We start from the raw sequence: 9,096 nt of genomic DNA, 5'->3' as shown, positions 1-9,096 counted from the left end.
TGAATTTCCTAATGGGAGCCGGCGCTCTGCCTGAGAGTGAGGAGTTACCAGGGTAAAGAGAATTACATAAGAGCAAGATCTGCACTTAGACATCACTAACTAGATGTAATCTTTGCACTCAAGCTGAGGTAATTCTGCTGCAGCACAAAAACACTCCATGCCAGCAGAAAATAATTGGGTTTTTTGTCTTTTTTTTTTGCTTACCTGAAGCACAATTTTGTGTCATTGAGTCCCTCAGCTACACGCAACAAATGTGCTCCTGTGGAATGTTTCAGTGCTTGCTTTCTAATTATAGCTTTGGGTATCATTTGCTCGGGTATAAACAGGGTGAATCAGAACAGAAACGTCAGGGAGGGTTGAGGGAAAGGCCTTTCACTCACAGCGAGCATCAGGACAGAAAAAAACCAGGGCATCTTGTAAGACAAAGCATTTGTGTTTAATAGGAGACAGCGGAAAATTGCAACTCAGGGTTGTGCCGAAAAAATCCTAAATTTATAAATTCTTTGTAGAAAAGGGAACTTCCCAGCCATCTGCCTCGCTGGCTGCCTGCGAGGCTCACACCTCGCAGGCACAAAGGGTTCCAGGCTGGTGGGGCAGCTCCAGGCTGGCAAGGATGGGAACCAAGGGGGTTCTGAGCTGGATATTCCTGTAAAATCACACCATTTGTGCATGATGCTTGGGTTGTATACAATATCTGAGCTCTGACAAGGAGATTTACTATCAGTTCTTGTTCTGGAGGAATGGGAAGAAAGGAGATTGGAGTTAGGATGGCTAAGGAAGGTGGGGAGTTACAAGAAGAGAGATTTATGATGTTTGAAAAGTGGGGAAAAAAGAAAACTGGAACACATATATGTGCAAATGATATTTTTATCTCATGGTTCTGCCGTGGGTTTATTGTGAGGCACAAGGGGCAGTTGTACAACTCTGTGTGAAGGCACACGAGCAGCAAGGCCTGAGCAAATCCAGCTCTGCAAAGGAAGGTTCCCAAAATAACAGCTTCAGCTGTCAAATGAGTATGACTGTTCCAAATTCCTTCCTAGGGAGTTAAAATTTCTCCTTACACTGGTGAAAGCAAATGAAAATTTTGGGTGGGATATAGGAAATTAGTACTTGCTTACAACTTCTGCTACCTCTAACAAAAATAGAATTATCTTTCTGACATTTAAAAAAAGATGATCAAACACCAAATCTATTGAGGACTGGACTATCAAGTCATGTAGATTTTGATTTGTCTCCAAATTAGAAGTCTGAAAGCTCTTCTTGGGTAAATTATATGTGTAAATATCAATGTTCTAAACTGCTGAAAGGTCACTCCTCTTTTATTTTATTGTTTAAGTCTAGAACAAATGGCAAACTCCTGCAAGGTAAACCTGGAAGGAGACACCAGCAGCTTCTTGAGCTGAAGGCAAAGACATGGCCTTAGCAATAAAGTCACCAACATAAAAAAATGTCAGGTAATTGGGAGATACAGCCCAGGACTTTCTTTTGCCCTGGTAGATATCTTCAAATTCAATTTGTCCCCATGTTCTCCTTTGAATACTATCCAGGGACCTCTTTCACTACTCAGAATGCTTCTGTTCTGCAGACCAACTGTGCAGAGATTAAAATCTCTTAGAATCATAGAATTATTTGGAATTATGGTTTTTTTTCAGTTGGTCATAACTTTTTTTCCAACCCAAGCCCCTCTACAAGTCTATGGTTCTAAGATATTCCTTGTATTTTCATACCTTTTTATGCAGTCTAATCTATAACAATTATTTCTGGGAACTTCCATTGTTGCACAGTTGGGGCAGCATTTAAAATTTACCCCAACAGCTCTTCCATCATCTTGCCTAGATGCCAAGAGGAAGGGATACATTTTTGGGATGATGTCTAAGCACAGAGATGGTAAAATTCCTTAAGATAAGGAAGATTTATTTTACATGACTTATTCAAGTCTTATTAAAAAAAAAAAATGTTGTTCCCCTTTTTTCTACAGCTGTGTTTTGAGAAATGCACCAACTTGCTCAGTGGAGTCAGAAAGAGAATTTAGTAAATAATTAGTCTGGGAGAGAGAAATCACATTACCATCCCCCTGCAACAATTCTCAATGTTTATAGGGAACTAATTTAATTGCAAATGAAGACAAATTTCTATTTCAGTCTCCATAAGTAATTACATTTTACTTGTCCTGACTCCAGTCCTGGTTGTCTGATTGCTGGACAGAGGGATTTTCTCTAGCACTGCTCTGCTGGAACATCTCAGGTGCTTTCCTTTTATGCTGACTGAGGGAGAAGGGATGGATCCAGCTGCTTCTGGATGAGTTTCCCAACACCAAGCTTGAGGCATTATCTAACAGTGTCTGGGAATGGGGAATGAAACCATGGAAATAAGAAAGTGCTAAAACATCTGAGAAAGCCTGAAATAAAAAGTAGTAACTGGGGGGGGGGTGGGGTGGGGGGTGGGGTGTGGAAATCAAGTATCAAATGATGTAAAATCCATGAGGGAAAAGCAAGGAAGTGGACAAATACACATTTTCTGTCAGTGAGCCTACAAGGGCAGCATAAGGAAGACGCAGTCTCACAATTTTTGAATGGAAAGCAAAAAAAATATTGCGTAGCCAGCACACGGACTGAACCCAAGGGCTGTCAGAGCTGTTGCTGCTGGTCTTTACTTCTCAGGAAAGAAATGGGCTTTGCACTGCATGGCTGCTACTTGGGTAAGTCCTTTTGGGCAGGGTAGCATCCTGAACTCCAACCCCACGCATTCACTGTCTCGAGTCAGGAACAGCTGGAAATGACATGTAGAGGAAATGTTTAAAATTTATTTCACAAAATCAATTTAGATTGAAAAAGATTTCTGAGATCGAGTCTGACCAATGACCCAACACCACCATATCAACCTGACCATGGCACCTGGAGGATTTTGGATTCCCATTAATTCCTTCAGTTGTTCTATAACAAATTGTTTCTCAAGTGCCAATAAGAAATAGAGAACGGAGTCTTAAATTGCAGCCAGTGGAGGTTCAGTTTGGACATTGGGAGGAATTTCTCCATGGAAAGGGTGATTAGACATAGGAAGGAGCTGCCCAGGGAGGTTTGGAGTGCCCATCCCTGGAGGTGTCCAAGGAAGGCCGGGATGTGGCACTCAGGGCTCTGGACAAGGTGGGGATTGGTCACAAGTTGGACTCGGTTATCTCGGAGGTCTTTTCCAACCTCAGCGATTCTGTCACCAGCTGTGACAAAGCGGTGTTCTCCACGGCTGTTGCCTGGCCACGTGCCATCGCACGGAGGATTTTTGAGGGACTATTCCCACAGGAAACTCCGATGTCCGTGTACCCCGCACCGCGGTGCATGTGGAGCCACGGGGAGGGAGGATGCTCTCGTTTCCACTCCACAGCGCTCTGCGCGTTACCGCCGCCGACCCAGGCGGATGTTTGGCTCGGGGAAGGTCGCGGGATGCCGAGGGGTCCTGGGGCCGTGCGGGAAGAAGCGGAGCGGGAAGGGCCGGGCCGGGCACCGCGGAATCCCCACCGGGGGTCCCGCGGGACCCGCCCTGAGGGGCCGGGACGGGCGGCGCCCCCTGGCGCCCGCCCTGCGCGCGGCGCCCCGCGGCAGCGATGACATCACCGCTCTGCGCAAAGAGCCGCCCGTCGATTGGCGGAAGGCAGGAGCGGGCCCAGCCAATGGGCAGCGCGCAGGGCGGCAGGCCGCGCTGACGTGCGGCTCGGCCGTGCGGGGGTTTATTTTGCTTTGGGCCGCTCCGGCCGCCGCCATTAGAGGAGCGCGGGCAGAGCCTCCCCCCCCCCCCGCCGCGCCAAGTGGGAGCGCCCGCGGCCGCGGCAGCCGCGGCGCCTCGGGAGAGACCATGTCGTGAGCGGGGGGGGGAGCGCGGGAGGGGGGGGGGGCGGCGCGGGGCGCAGGCGGCTCCCAGTGCTCCGAGCGTGTTCCTGAGGGACTGAGGGACGGATCTCGGCGGAGAGGTAAAGATCCTATGCTCTCACTGCCCTCCTCGGGCAGCGCTGCAGGACCAGGGGGCGCGGGGGGGACGGGGGCGAGCTGAGCCAGAGTCCAACGGGGACCCGCTGCGGGGTCGGGGGGGGCTGTGAGGAGGCGCCTCCGGCTTGGCCCCGGATCCCGCTGCGATCGGTGTCCCGCGTGGAAAGGTTTGCTGAGGGAAGGCAGGCTGGCACAGCCTTGGTACAAAGGCAGGAAACTCGGATTTTTCTCCCGTGGCTGCTGCTCCGGACCCTGGGCTATAGTGCCTTGGTGTGCCTGGGTGAGATCATGCCTGTGCCGCCTCCCTCCTACTTCTTCCCACCCTCCTGGTTTGATTTTGTTCGTGTTCGGATGTGCCTGTGTGGATCTGCACGCGGTGGTGGAGTAGGTGATGGGAGTGATGGGTTGTGTCTGTGGATTTTGGGTAGCAGAACTTCCATGATATTGCTTGTCCCATCTTTGAAAATGTCCAAGGCCAGGTTGGACGGGGCTTGGAGCAACCTGGGACAGTGGAAGGTGTCCCTGTCTATGGCAGGGGGCTGGAACGAGATGATCTTTAAGGTCCTTTCCAGCCCAAACCACTCTGTGATTCATTCTGTGATTCTGTGATCAAGTATTGTCGATGCTTTATCAGAAGCACAGTGTGAGAAGTATTTTAAAATCGAGCTCGTCTTTGGGAACCGAAGTCTAAACAAAAATTGGGAAAGTTGGATTAAGGAGCGAGGCAGACCTTGGTAATCCACACTGCCAGCGCCTCCCTGTCTGCCTTCACGGACCCAGACTGCAGCAGCTTCCTGGCAGGATAAGATAAACTTGTCTGCGGAGGTCATGGATGTGTCTGTGAGTCCTTTGGATGTGTCTGTGAGTCTTCCCTTGGGAGTGACAGAATCAGCCTGTCCCCACAGCAGTCACCGCTCCCTTGGGAGCAGCGGGTGGGAGAAATGATGGAGAAGATGGATCCGGGTGTCCTACACAGCTGGCACAGCCCGGCTGCTGAGAACTTTCTGCTGCCACGGTGACTTTCAGCGATGGCAATAATGACAACTTTTTCTGGAATTCTTGGGGGTTGATGTAGTAAACAAACGTTGTTTGACGGGCTTTGTGCTGTGCTTGAACAGTCTGTGCTCACCAGCTGCCTGCGGTGTCACAAGTGCTGGAGCTGGCATGTGAGTTTAGTGCTTTGATGTGTTTGCTGGTACAAAAATTGAAAGGTGAGATGTCTTCTGTATGGTAACTCCCTCCTTCTCTTCTTAGAGCTTGCTCTGGTGTGAGCAGAACCTTTTAACAGTAGTTCAGAAGGGATCTGTTGTAATTAATTTTGTTCTTCCATCTGCTTGTTGGTCTTTGGTGACCACAGAAGAGGTTTGTGAGGCTTATTTATTTTTCCCCCCTTTTTCAGTAGTTACTCAGGGAGGGGGAAACAGGTGAGCAGCAGGAGGTGTTCTGGAACTGTTTTGCTGGCTTCCTTCCGAAGGCCAAGCTGGGTTGGTGTCTCAGCATGTGGAGTCTGGAATGTCATATGTGAAAGATCACCTCTGGTTTAGGTCTGTCACAGCATTCAAAGAGAATAAAGCCTTTGGATGTATTGCATTTCTTGGGATTTGTGAAACTCTAATTATGTGGTGTAGTTCTCATGAAGGAAAAAGAAATTGCTACCTTTACTTTCCTTCTGCTGCTTAAGCAAGGGCAGACAGGTGGGGGTGACACTGGCGAGGCTGTGAACTGTTCTTGTGGAGTTGTGTCTATTAGCATTTTCTCAGAAGCATAATTACAAATATTAATGTAATTGGAATGCTGAGTGGCACAAAAGCATCAACGGTTCATCACAGAAGCGTGACTTTAATTGGAGACTCAGCTCAGAATGGGTCAAGGGGACATTTTTAGCTTTGTGTGTGGCCATTCTCATTGTGTGTTGTTTGACCTGTAAATTCTTCAGAGTTCCCACCTGTCTTTGGTGCCCTTTGCAAGAAGGATCTGTAAATAAGTCAGAAGTGTAAGTAGGAAATACTTTACTGATTGAATGGGAGGTTATTTTTAATACAGTCAATCAAATAATCAAATGTTCTCTCAGGCACTTTAAAGTGAGATTTACTGGCTTCTTCATGTGGTATTAACTTGGGTGTTAATGTTTCTCTTTCCAGCTTCTCTTTGCTGTATCAGTTCTAGCACAACTTCAGATCAATACATTCTTTGTCGTGATGTGCTCTCAGCTAATCACAGCAAAGCATTTAAACTGCTACTGCCAGTTCTCTTAGTAATCTCATGCCCTTTCCTCCCCCCAAAATTTGAGGACTGGGTTATTTTGGGCTGTTCAAAATTGATGTCAACAAGTAATCCTCAATTTAACTGCATGAATTATGATCCACAGTCTCCTGGTACTAAAATGGAACTAAACTTTAGTTTGGCAGCTGAAAATGGCTGGCTTAGCTGTAATAGAGTTCTTAATTTTTTATTTTTTTTTTTTTAAATAGTACTATGTATGAGGAGGGAAATGAGGCAGAGTTGAAAAGAGAATTTTTTTCAACACAGTTAGTGAAGAGTTTGCCATTTCTCTTGTCAGATGGCGTAGCTTGGTAAAATCAGTTTAGTAACATGGATAATTGTAACTTTGTAATGTCAGTTGAATGAAATTTGTTACATCTTAAAGCATCTGTCTTAAAATTAAGATTTCGAACATTTGGGGTCCATACACTTTCCTGGTATTTTTCATAGCATTTCTTGTGTAGCTGTCATTGCCTCAGCTTGCACAGGATTGTGACTGTGCTCATTTTTGCATCATCTGTGGCTGGAGCACAGCTGCTCTTTGTAGTTAATTCTTTTGGAACTTTCTTGACGTGCAAGATTAATAATTACCTCTTTGGGGTCTACCAGTTGACATACTTTAAAAGAAGAGCTGTCATAATTCAGCATCAATTCTGAGAGTGTGTTAATCTGTAATAATATTTATAATTTTCTGTTTCTTCTTTGTGGCATAGGCAGGTATTCCCAAGCTCCGTATTCAGACTGGAATTGTGTCCACCTTGTGTTTTTCAAAACAACCTTTTTTCCCCTGCTGATATCCCATTTATGCAGAAACTCACTTTGGCAAAGACCAGGGAGAGGAGAGGTGTGGACGGGATGGAGCAGGGAATGAGGGCAGTGATGTTTGAAGAGAGAACTCAAGAGGGGGCTGATATGGAGTCCGGTTCAAGAAAGCAGAAGGAAAAGTAGATTTTTTACAAGGAACATGGGGAGGTAATACAGTGGAAAGATTGGTAGTGACTGATATGTGCAGAGCATCTTGCCTAGGAAGCAGCCAACTTCGCAACCCTTTTACATTTTCTATTGTACAGGAGATATAATTAAGTTGGCATTTTTCCCTTTGGTTATTTGGGTTTGTCCTGATGTAATCTGTTCTGCTTGTTCTTAAGACAAGGATACTACTGCGTGGTTTGTTTTTTATTTTTGTTTGCTTGTTTATTTTTTATTATGGTCTACTAAGTTGGATTTTTTTTTTTGCTGACAATGGCTTGCAAATTTTAAATTAAGGACAGTTATTACTTCTAAGAAAAATGCTGGACAAGACGCAGGATTTAAGTTCAGAACCGAGCTGAAAATACCTGAAGACCTAGGTAGAAAGTGAAAAGCAGACATGTAACCTGCTGTCCAGGGCATGGTGGGGGCTGGAAGGAAGGACTTGTGTCTGCTTTGGCATGTGTAAATAGGGCTGTGTAAGTAGGACTTGTGTCTGGAGCTGTGACTTGTGAGCGAGGAGGCTGCAGTCTTCTTCCCTTCCCCTTCCTCCTGCTGTGCCAGAAGCCAGGACACGGTGCTGTTTTATTTGGGTTATGTTTGCCATTACTTCTGTAATCAAATGTTAAGGTTTAAAAACCCTCCATGTGGTTCTTTGACTTCAGTTTGATTTAGCATCTGGTTGTGAGAAGCTGTTTTTAATAAATCAAAGAAAGATGGGGGTTACTGTGGAGATTGTGGGCATAAAGAAACTTTGGTAAGGTCTGTTCGTTTTCTTTTTAATTTCTAGGTATTCACGAGTTGGTGTTCCTGAGCTAAAGAAAACTGTCAGAACCATGATTTATTTGACTTTGGAAGGAAGAATAAACTTGAGTGGTCTGGGTGGTTTTTTTTGGTTTTTTTTTTTTTTTTTTCCCCAGTGTGTTAGAACTATTTTGATCAGTAATTTTTTAGCGACTTTGAATTTACACACACTTTTATAGGTCCACTCATTTAAAAACTATGTGGTTCTTGATGCAGTCAGTTGATTATCTGGGAAGAAAAACATCTATCATAAATCTCATAAATGTGTGTAATTCCAGCAAAAAATGGGAAGTTTGCTTTGTGATGATGATTGCTGGTTTATGGGACAATCTTGTTTTTCGTGGTTGTTGGGACCGTAAGTGCACTGTGAGAGCTTGGCTTGTGCATGTCTCAGGCTAATGGGCTTGAAAGTATTCCTTGAGTCTCCAATCATCTTCCCAGTATCTAAGCAGGGATCTGTAGAGACAGCTGGCATATTTATTCCCTGCTGTTATTTCAGTACTCCCCTGGAACAGGCTCAATCTAGAGGTCTTGGGTTCAAGGAGTGTTGATGATATACTTTTGGTTTTTGCTGGTTCTCACTGCCCTGGGTGCTTTGTCCTGGACTTGTACTTGTCACTGACACCGTCTGACAGATGGGCCAGTGGGTTTAGGTTTTACCTGTGAAGGCTTCCCCTTACTGACTGCCTGCTGAGAAGCTCATTTTTGGCTTGCTGAAGGGCTGAGATAGGCTGCTGAACTGTTAACTTTTTATTCTTCACGTCCCCACTGGCAGGGATAAAAAGAAGTGTCACCTCATAGCTTTTAAAGGGTTTATTTAAAGAAGGTTGTTCAATGTTGCCTTTAGTAGAAACTTACTCCCACCCCAGAACCTGTTATTTCTGTTTTAGAGTTGTTACTCTGAAACTTTCCAGGAGTGCAGAGTACCCTGCAGTGATTAACTCGGAGATATGAATTATGACCAAAATACAGATTACTAATCTTACGGTTAAAAAGAAAAAAAGTGATTTAAAATAAAGAACCGGAATCACTCTGTCTCTAGAAGGAGCTTGGATTTGTTTTCCCTGTGATATTTGACACTAGT

General features: G+C 45.3%; 1 protein-coding gene and 1 long non-coding RNA gene across 6 annotated transcripts in view; one reads left to right on the top strand and one right to left on the bottom strand.

The window, feature by feature from the left end:
* Positions 1-417: 417 nt before the first annotated feature.
* Positions 418-3,584, bottom strand: LOC147651822 (uncharacterized). Of its 2 annotated transcripts, XR_015290037.1 has the most exons (3): positions 3,195-3,584; positions 2,159-2,769; positions 418-732 (listed from the first exon to the last, which is right to left on the bottom strand). It is a non-coding gene; the product is annotated as an uncharacterized LOC147651822 (long non-coding RNA). The 2 variants fall into 2 exon arrangements; XR_015290036.1 differs by lacking the exon at positions 418-732 and having other exon boundaries at positions 850-2,769.
* Positions 3,585-3,848: 264 nt separating this feature from the next.
* Positions 3,849-9,096, top strand: part of ZRANB1 (zinc finger RANBP2-type containing 1) — a 43,002-nt gene continuing 37,754 nt past the window's right edge. The window contains exon 1 of one of the 4 annotated variants that reach the window (XM_086900267.1): positions 3,849-3,961. The gene's annotated coding sequence lies outside the window, so the exon portion shown is untranslated. Of the gene's footprint in view, positions 3,962-4,009; positions 4,362-4,792; positions 5,144-5,637; positions 5,971-9,096 lie in introns of those variants that run through there. The other 3 variants (XM_023930015.2, XM_086900270.1, XM_086900268.1) reach the window with 3 other exon arrangements.

Source organism: Cyanistes caeruleus, chromosome 8, assembly GCF_971803275.1.
Source record: "Cyanistes caeruleus chromosome 8, bCyaCae1.hap1.1, whole genome shotgun sequence".
Taxonomy (NCBI): domain Eukaryota; kingdom Metazoa; phylum Chordata; class Aves; order Passeriformes; family Paridae; genus Cyanistes; species Cyanistes caeruleus.
The sequence above is the reverse complement of the archived record's forward strand: the minus strand, read 5'-3'. Positions and strand labels throughout refer to the sequence as shown.